The sequence below is a fragment of the Telopea speciosissima genome, chromosome 2 (genome assembly GCF_018873765.1).
Source record: "Telopea speciosissima isolate NSW1024214 ecotype Mountain lineage chromosome 2, Tspe_v1, whole genome shotgun sequence".
NCBI lineage: Eukaryota > Viridiplantae > Streptophyta > Magnoliopsida > Proteales > Proteaceae > Telopea > Telopea speciosissima.
The window spans coordinates 65,176,003-65,184,289 of record NC_057917.1 but is presented as its reverse complement, the minus strand read 5'-3'; the positions used below and the strand labels follow the sequence as shown (position 1 = coordinate 65,184,289).

The following is an 8,287-nucleotide window of genomic DNA, read 5'->3' as shown; positions in this document are numbered from 1 at the left end:
CTGAATTGATCATTCCCTGCTTCTTGAGCTTGGTGAACAACAATGAGGGTGTCATTCCTTCAAAGTTGAAATTCCTCCTGGATGCTTTAGATTCAGTTTGGATCACAAGAGGGGTGGATCTTGCGGCTACCACCTGGACTTCTGTCGCCTGGCTGCTTGTCCCTATAGTATTCCCTCCTTTGGCTCTTGGGCTTTTCCTTGCCGAATAGCTTTCTGATGCTTCACGGGTCATACCCTGATTCTGCCTTTCTTTAAAGATCTTATCTTCAATCTTCTTCCCAATTGTCATAAGAGCATCAAATGTCTTGATATGTTGGTAGTATATATTCTCATGGTACTCCCCGTATAGATTTTCTAACAATATCTCAACCTGCTCCTCCTCAGTAGGGCGGTTCCACATTTTTGTGGCCTTCTCCCTGAACCACATGATGTAGTTTGAGAACTCTTCACTTGGTTCTTGCCTCAAGGTTTTCAATTCTCTTCGAGTAATATCCATCTCGGTGTTGTATGAATATTGCTTAGTAAAGGCTTTAACCACAGAGGCCCATGACTGGGTTTAAGTGTGATCAAGCTGGGTTAACCACCTCAAAGCAGATCCGGCCAAAGAATACAAGAACGCCTGTTTTCAGAAAGTCCTCATGATCTGGCAATGGTGGCAAAAATCTTGAGATGAGCCCTAGGATCTCCCGATCCGTCGAACTTATCCAATTTTCATTTGAAATCTTCGGGGATTTTCCCCTCGGGAAAAAACACCAGGTCTTCTTCATCTTTTTCTTTGACTTTGCCCTTGACAACCACTTCCAACTCGGCTACTTTTTCTCTCATTTTCTTCTCCCGTTCAGTCTTAGGAGGGTCCATAGGGTGGCTATCTTTCCCTTCTTCTACTGGTATGATGATTGGAGTCTTGAGGGTTGCGGGGTTAGTTTTTCGGACTTCTTGCTCTGCTGGTCCAGCTATGGATCCACCTTTAGATAGTTCATTGACCGACTGAACTAGTTGTGCCATGAGTTGCCGCATTTCGGTCGTGTCTACTTGTAGCCTATCCACTCGATCTTCGACGTGACTTTCAGACAAGTGATCCTCTAGAGGATTCATGTTACTCACAAGTGATATCTCAGAAGATGAACTAGAAGAATGAGAAGGAATCAGGGATCTTGAGGAGAATGGTGGGCTGGCTCGAGTCAACCTTCCGCCGCGTCGGATCCAAATGGATAAGGACGGAATCGTGCTTCTACAAAAGAGAGAAGAATACCTAGTTTAGACCCTAAGAAGGCTAAAAAAGAATTTTATTTTATTTTTTTTGTCATTTTTTCCTTTTGAGTTTTTATGATTTTTTGATATTTTATAACATTTGTTTCATATTATTTTATTATTTTATTCAACTCCAGTAATTGGAGTGGTGATCAGAGTTTCAGCAGACTCCTTCTGAGACTAGACTTCGAATGCCGTCATTGCCCAAGCATTTTTGAACACAACACAAAAAAAACAAACAAAAGAAAGATCCTAGTTACCGGGTTATTGACGATTATGTCTGGAGTCAAAATGAGATGCCCTCTTTTTTTGTTTTCGAGGGACATGTAAGGTTCCATTATATGGAAATGGACTTCCATTTTTCTTTGAGGGACCATCGTGGGACTATGGAATTCCTTATCTTTGGTGGCATCTCATATCAAAACCAGGTTAATCGTCAAATGACCCTAAACTCGATCTTTCTTACAGCTAATAAAGGTTAGTTTGTGTCGTGCCCTAATCATATGTGGTCTATTTTCCTACATGATGCATGTAATGGGTAGGCTTCCATTGGATAGAACAAGGCCACCCTTGACAGAACCGATATACCTATCGCTCGTGATCGCGAATTGTAGGCATGTGGTTCTTTTGATATACCTGGAGAATAGGTCACACAAACTCAAAGTAATCGAGCTAGTGTCTTTTTTGAGTGGCAAAGCACTCCACAGCACATTAGTGAATACCCTCGCTGGTGATTCTAAACTCGTATAGTAAATATCAAGGGTTGTAGCTTCGCCGCGAATTACCCATGACTACTCATGGGGTCCAATGACTAACTACGGGGGTAAAAGGGGTTCCCATGCAATGTATGTGTGCAAGAAAGTGGTACAGGAAGCGGCTATCATCCGATCTTAGAGTACTTAGTATGACATGCCTCACCTCCCCGGGGGTAAAGGCACGACAGGGAGTACCATCGCCGTTTGATTTCACTTCGAGCACTATGCATGATGCGGTTAGTACACACAGGGGTTAGCCAGACAAACATATTATGGTATTTATTTATTTATTCATTTTTTTGTATTTTTATTATATATATATATATATATATATATATATATATATATATATATATATATATATATTTTTATTATTATTATTATTATTTTATTTTATTTTATTTTATTTATAAAAGTTTAGAGGGAACATTCTGTCATTTATTGATAGCACCTATTAAGAGAGTTTGACCTCGGGTAGACATTTGTCTACCAAGTTTCCAGTGAAGTCGCCACTGTAAGTACCGTGGTCCTCAGGACGAGGGTTCCTCAACCCTTATGGTATATGGCGACATAGGGTTTTGGGAGATATATGTGTGTGTGTATATGGATATGGATAATATTGTCAATGTATAATATTGATAAATAGGGGATTGGGATCATGCATTAAAATATGCTAATGTAATGTGAAGTCGCCACCTAGGGTTAGGGCCTAGGACCCATTAAGTGTAGCCCTATTCGTTGTGAGTGGAATCGGGCTACGTGACTCCATATGGTCCGACCAAAGGTTCGAGTAAGGGGTCAGGTTACGAGTGTAGGAAGGTGTTAGGTACCCACCTCGCCTGATCGAAGCCGATCTCTCTGTGTTAGATGCTACATAAGGACGAATGTTCTCTCTCTTTTATTATGGGGATGGGGGATATTATGAACTATATTCAGATGCTATGAATTGAACTAAAACATAATAAACTACATTACATATATGAAAAATGTGGACTAGAATGATGAAATATGAAAGGACTACATTAAATCAACAAAAATGCAGTAATTATACCTGTATGGTTGTATTCCCCTGGCTCAGGGGAGATAGACGAATGGACTGACGCCGATTCTTTCTTGGCAGAGTAACGGCTCTTTCAAGTGATTTGGAGAGGGGTAAACAGATAGAATAACGTCTGTAATAAAGGAGTTTTGATGGTTATCCGTGCACAGACGGGATAACAACGCCTAGGAGCAAAAGCGCTCTATACTCAGAGGGACAATCGAAGGATCTGTCCGCCACAAGAAAACTTCAAGCACTCACACTCTCACGAGAAAAGAAGGAGAAATGAGGGTGAAAAGGGAGGAAAAGAGGCTGGGAATCACTTGGGGAGGGTCTCTCCACCCAAAATTCCTTGGGAAATGTGGGAGGGGACCCTCCTATTTATAGGGAGGGACCCCTTCTCTCTCCTGGCCGGATAAGTCCTCCACAGCACCGTGGAGATGTCCACGGCGCCGTGGGGGACTTTTCCACGACGTCGTGGGTGACGTCAACGAGCTGATGTCACACCCCCTCATGGCACCATAGAAATCCGGTATAAATCCCCACGGTGCCGTGGGAAGGCGCACACGGTGCCGTGGGAAGGTGTCCACGGGGCCGTGGGAGCGCAGTGCCATTTTTCTTTTTTTTGGGCCTAAAATGAGCCATTTTGTGCTCAGCATGGTTCTTGGTCTTATGGGTCAGGTATCTTGGGTCTAAAAAGTGGGAGAGTGCGTCATCCATCGTCTATGTCCCGTTGTCATCATCGCCAATTAGGGGGTGACAAAAAATCAGCGTCTACACAAACCCTAACTCTCAATTGCAGTAGAGAGAAACTAGAAGAAGAATAAGAGAGATCACAAGAGGGAGAGAGAGACAAAAAAATGCAAGCTATGGGGGGCCAGCCAGAAAATGTGGAGCATTGCCCCCCTTGCGTTTTCTGGTCCCCTTATATAGAACTAGGGTTTAATTAAAAACCCTAATAGGATTAGAATTATCCCTGTGAGAGTCTAACTCTCTCTCTCTTTGTTTGGCAGTTCTGTTTAAAATCAAAGTGCTTCTAATTGGTGAAGAAGCAGAATCTAAAAGAGAAAGTATTAATTAATTACTTTATTTGAATTTATGGATAATTATAATTAGCACCAAATCTATTAATTAAATAAAGAACCAATAATTTTAACAAATTCCAAATAACCCCTGCATGATAATAAATCATCATGTACAACCCCCTCCACTAATCAACACCATCATTATGGAATCTAGAGCATGTACACATGTACTACCAAACCCCATTCCATAGTACATATCCATATAAGAGTGTCTGTGCATCTGATCGGGTCCCGCAAAACTCGATAAAACACTTTGTTCAAATAATCATAAATAATCTATTATTTTATGTAAAATAGATTTTTGCAAAATCATTTCCAAAACGACACTGGATCCAAATTCCGATCCGACCATACACAGACAATCTTAATCTTGGTGTTCCCCAATCGGGCAGTGGTGACCATGTTGAGTAACTCCTTCTCTCACAAAGTGTTCATGCATTCCCAGAACATCGGCTTTGACTCACTTGAGTCTCAGTCATAGATGAACCAAAGAATGCGATCACACTTTGTAGTGACAGGGTTCCCTCAGGTAAAGGGTGTCGGTGACACATGTCTATCCCTTCCTACATCTGGCAGTAATGCATGAGGGAATCGACAAAGTAGATTCTTCGCCAATACACACATCAACATGTGAGTACTCTCATTCATACCCTGACATCACATGTCTAGGCATACCCAATGCGACGATCATATGATAAGGGTGCCCAGCCCAAACCCTAGTTGTGACTACTATTTTAAGTAAAACTTACGGACACATAATGCTCAAAAAGTTTATATTGTTTGTGATAATATTAAACTAAAATGTATAAAAGTTCAATACAAAGTAAAATCTGGTTGAACCGGACCGAAGCGGGTTTGATGGACACACATATCCAACACTAAAAAGGATGCATCCATCTCTATAAATGGAGGAAGTAGGTGCCTTGTAAAAAAACCTACAACTCATCTTCCCCAAATCATTTAGGGTTTGAAAAAAGGGAAGATGAGTTGCAGGTTATTTTTAGTGAGCAGCCACCTCTCCCGGCCCACAGGTAGTTTAGAAACCTCGGGGAATTCAAATCAAGCCTTCACCTTTTCAACTCACTTCATGACTCCTTTCTCTGATCTTCTATCTACTGATTGTGACTCAGAGACATAGAAACGAGAAGGAATTAACATGAGTCAAGGATTCTCTGATCGTATAGCTGATCAAGTAGGTTCTGGCGCCCATCTCTCCCCCTCCTCCTCCTTCTTACTTCGCAATCCCTCCCGGGTTAAGCCCTACTGACCTTTTGGATTCACCTGTCCTTCTCTCTACTTCCACTGTAAGTTTTGAGTTTTTCTTTTGAACATGTACAGATTCTTTAATTTTAATTGCTTATAATCATTTTACTGATACTGGGTTCGATGGGTTTTCTTTTATTTTTTGTCTTGGTTGCATATGCTTCCGTCTCCAACTACTGGGACTCTGCCAGCCCAGGGATTCAATTGGAATAGTAGCTTTCAGCAAAGGGTAAAAAATGAAGAGGGAAATAACTCAAATTTCTCTTTCCAGCCCCAAATAAGGTCTACTATGTCTTCTGGTTCGATGTTTCAGACTTCTACAACACCATCATCTTCTATGGTATGTTGAATCTCTCTGTTCTCTTCTTTCCATTTATGGGTTTCTTTTAATTTTGGTCTCAGAGCTTCATAATTGATTTTGGTTTAGATGAAAACAGGTAGAAACCTTGAAAGGACAACAAGAAGCATGGAATTTGCGAGAATCCAATAAGCAAACTGATTCAAAGGCCACAGTGAAATCCAAATTCGCCCCAAACCAGACCTTCTCTCCTGAGATTGCCACGATTCAAACTAATACCCAAGTCAGTGGTGGATTTCAATCTGAGTACAATCAATACCCTCAGAACACTATGTTCATTAGGGAGTAGGGGAGGTCAGAAGATGGGTATAGTTGGAGAAAGGATGGACAGAAACAAGTGAAAGTGAGTGAAAACCCACGTAGTTATTACAAGTGCACTTACCCAAATTGCCCAACCAAGAAGAAAGTGGAGAGATTCTTGAATGGACAGATTACTGAGATAGTCTATAAGGGAAGCCATAACCATCCCGAGCCTCTGTCCACAAGAAGGAATTCAAGTTCTTAGTCTATCAGATGAGATCAAAATACCAACTCATGTTCCCATTTTTTCAAACCCTAAACGATTTGGAGAAGATGAGTTGCAGGTTTTTTTTGAGAAATTTACACATACCACCCCTAAGGTTTGACAAAATGATATTTTCACCCCCCAGTTTTGGAAAATTCTGCGTATCCCCCTGAGGTTTGCAAACGGTAACAAATAGGACCATTCTGTCAATTCATGACTAACACTGTTAAAAAGTAGACTTGAACTGACGGAATTGCCCTTGCCATTGGTGTTTCAAAATGACTATAACGTTAAGGGATTTTAGGGTTTGAAATTGAAGAAATTCCCAAATCAAGCACCCTGCTTTGAAGTAAAAGCAGCTAGTGGATCAAGCGGACTGGTTAACAGCATAGTTGGAAAACCAGGTTTTCTGGTTCGACTCGTCTTTCAGAAAAACTTGGTGACTCGGCCTTGTCAAATCGAATCGTTATCGCCTACGGTTCCCTAGTGCCTCTCACAAGAGGGGGGGTGGGACCCACCAGGGGCACTTGACTGAACACCCTGCCCAGGTGGGGTCCACCCTCCTCTTGTGAGAGGCACTAGGGAACCGCACCGGTCAGGAACCGTAGGCGAAAAAAATTCTTGTCAAACCCTGTCAAGGTGAGTCATGTTTTTTAAAAATTTAATGTAATAAATATGTATAAATTAGTAAAAAAATGAGAAAACCAGAAAAAAAAAATCTAGGACTCACATATCAATGCATTTTTGAGTTTATATCATTGAACAAGAGAAGGGTGTCGAGGTGTCGAGGTGTCGAGGTGTCGAGGATTTCTTACTTTTTTAGAATTCGGATTTAGACTAAACTCGCCAAGTTTGTCATGACTCGGGTAAAAATACCAAGTCTTATTTAACTCGGACGATTTATAACCCAATCTCGTCATTTTTTACCTTGACCCCACTCTACTCAACTCTTGACCAGATTTTCCAAAATTTGACTTGACTAGGGCGACTCACCCAGTCAAAACCCAGTTTTCCAACCATGGTTAACAGTGGTGTCTGGGACTATTGATGATCCAAATATACAACAGTTGTATATTTAGACTCTCTCCTTGTATTAGTTGGGTGACAAATGTACATGCCAACCAATAGTGTCGTTCCTCATCTATCCAGATTCAGGAAGAGGATGGATCCAAGTGCGTAGACTGTGGAGGTTGCACATGTGCAGGAGCCTACCTACTCTCACTTGCTGCTTGGAATAAATCGAGAGCAAGCTGGAGTAATTCGATCTGCCATTGAGAAGGTAATACCATATTCCCATGGTAGTTGTTAAGGCGTCAATAGGGACGGTTCCACTCTCAAGGGGCCAATCCCAGAACCGTCCTTTTTTTTTTTGGGCTAAAGGTCAGCAAATTGTATTATAAGAAAAAAGAAAGTGTTACAAGAAGTATAACTGTTACATGTAGAATCTGAAATCAACCACAAGAAAACACAGCAAACTGCCATCCAGCATAGCAGCTACTGGGTTTCCTACTAATCTGAGTTGGAGTCCTTCCCAACCACAACCCATCTTATGTAAACCTGTAATGGGGTCTGCCGTTAGCTTCTCAGCTCACCACCTGTGCAACAAAGTTTGGAGTGGTACCCCAATAGGTGGAAGTCCTTTCCTTAGCCGCATGATTTGCTAAGGCATCTGCAGCCGAGTTTGCCTCGCGAAAGCAATGAGTGATTCACCACTGTATAGTGTCTAGATAGGGCGATATCATCCACCAAGCTTGCATGAAGGTCCATGGTATTGAGTGAGAAAGGATTGCTGTCACAACCGCCATCGAGTCGCTCTCAACCCATAATTTTTCCAAGTTCAGTTCTTGTGCCTTTGTCATTCCCGCAAAGAAAGCACCCATCTCAGCCATGTAGTTAGATCCCACCCCTTGGTAATTCGCAAAACATCCTATAGCATGACCATGCTGGTTTCAAAAAATTCCACCAGCTCCCAGCTGCCCTGGGTTTCCCAACGACAATCCATCAATATTTAGTTTCAGCCATCCGTCCGGG

At 41.8% G+C, this 8,287-nt stretch overlaps 1 long non-coding RNA gene across 1 annotated transcript; it reads left to right on the top strand.

Annotated features, from left to right (window-relative positions):
• The first annotated feature begins 5,555 nt into the window (after positions 1-5,555).
• LOC122652595 lies at positions 5,556-6,003 on the top strand. Its single transcript, XR_006331618.1, has 2 exons — positions 5,556-5,733; positions 5,831-6,003. It is a non-coding gene; the product is annotated as an uncharacterized LOC122652595 (long non-coding RNA).
• The last annotated feature ends 2,284 nt before the right edge of the window (positions 6,004-8,287 follow it).